This window comes from Condylura cristata, unplaced genomic scaffold (genome assembly GCF_000260355.1).
Source record: "Condylura cristata isolate star-nosed mole 26May11 unplaced genomic scaffold, ConCri1.0 scaffold00004, whole genome shotgun sequence".
Classification (NCBI taxonomy): domain Eukaryota; kingdom Metazoa; phylum Chordata; class Mammalia; order Eulipotyphla; family Talpidae; genus Condylura; species Condylura cristata.
The window spans coordinates 2,334,849-2,335,997 of NW_004567105.1; the positions used below are offsets into that span (position 1 = coordinate 2,334,849).

Here is a 1,149-nt window from a genome sequence, read left to right on the forward strand (position 1 = left end):
CTTCTTCACCCCGGCCTCTGGCCATCTCCCCCGAGTCCTACAGGCTGTGGAAAGTGGGAGGAGCCATCGCTTCTCATTGGCTTTCAGAGTGGCCTGCGCACGCCAAGAGCAGAGGCTGCCCAGAGGCAACCCCACGGCGGCTCCTCACACCGGTGCTGGACGGGCGTGTGCTGGGCCAGTCAGGGCAGTGCCACAGGCCGTCGGCCAGTCACACTCCTCTCCCGCACGCAACACAGACGTGCTACGGGGCACCGGACAGACCCAGACGCGCTGGTCACCGGGAGGCACAGGGACAGCTGCATGTGGCTCGTCATGAGCCCCCACAGTTGCCAGGGAAACGGCTGTGACATCAATAGCAGCCCCTCGATTAGGGGCTGATAACGCCAGGCTCACGCAGCAGCCGTTTGTTATTACATCTGTAGTTCCCTAACAGTCCTTCCGGCTAGTGTCACCCCAACCTGTCAATGGGGAGACAAGGGCAGGTTGAGGAGCCACGACAATGTGGGCACCACCATGCCAGGCTAGTGGGGGCAGGACTGAGGTCAACTGCATCTGTGTGGCCCTGTGAGGTCTCAGGAAGCATCTGTGGGGAGGTGGCCCCAGAATGGAGTAGCGGGAATCTCCACTCACCCCCCACCCCCACGCTTTCACTTTACAGCGGCGGAGGCTGCAACCGCATGGGGAGGCCTGTCCAAGGTCACGGGACCCAAGACACCCCCGTCCCTGCATGCTGCCTGCGGTCAGAGCTGCCCAGCAGAGCCCAAGGGGAGGGTAAGCAGCCCCTCGGCCTGCGGTGGCCCGGGCACCCAGCAGGTGCCGGGGAAGAGTGTGGACCCCACCTCAGGGTCAGCGGGTGACTCTGGGCTGGACCTGGACCAACCTGCCCTCTCGCCTGCCTAGAAGTGTCCAGGACTTTCTGGTGCTGACTGAGCATAACGTGAACAGCAGGCTCCAACCACAGCTTCTGTGGCTTCACGTGCATCCAGACAACCCACGTGAGACCACCACGGATAAGCGTGGCGATGAGCAGCTTTGTTTTCAGCTGTTAGCTCCCCACATGGAAACCCGGAGCTGGTGCAACGCCTGTTTCCGGATTCCTTCCCCTTCCGGCGGCGAGGCTGGCCGACGAGGCAGGAAACCGGCAGGAGC

The 1,149-nt window shown here is 63.0% G+C and overlaps 1 protein-coding gene across 1 annotated transcript in view; it reads right to left on the reverse strand.

The window, feature by feature from the left end:
- Positions 1 to 1,149, reverse strand: part of MEI1 (meiosis inhibitor 1) — a 44,443-nt gene that overhangs the window by 13,045 nt on the left and 30,249 nt on the right. The gene's annotated exons all lie outside the window — the stretch shown is intronic.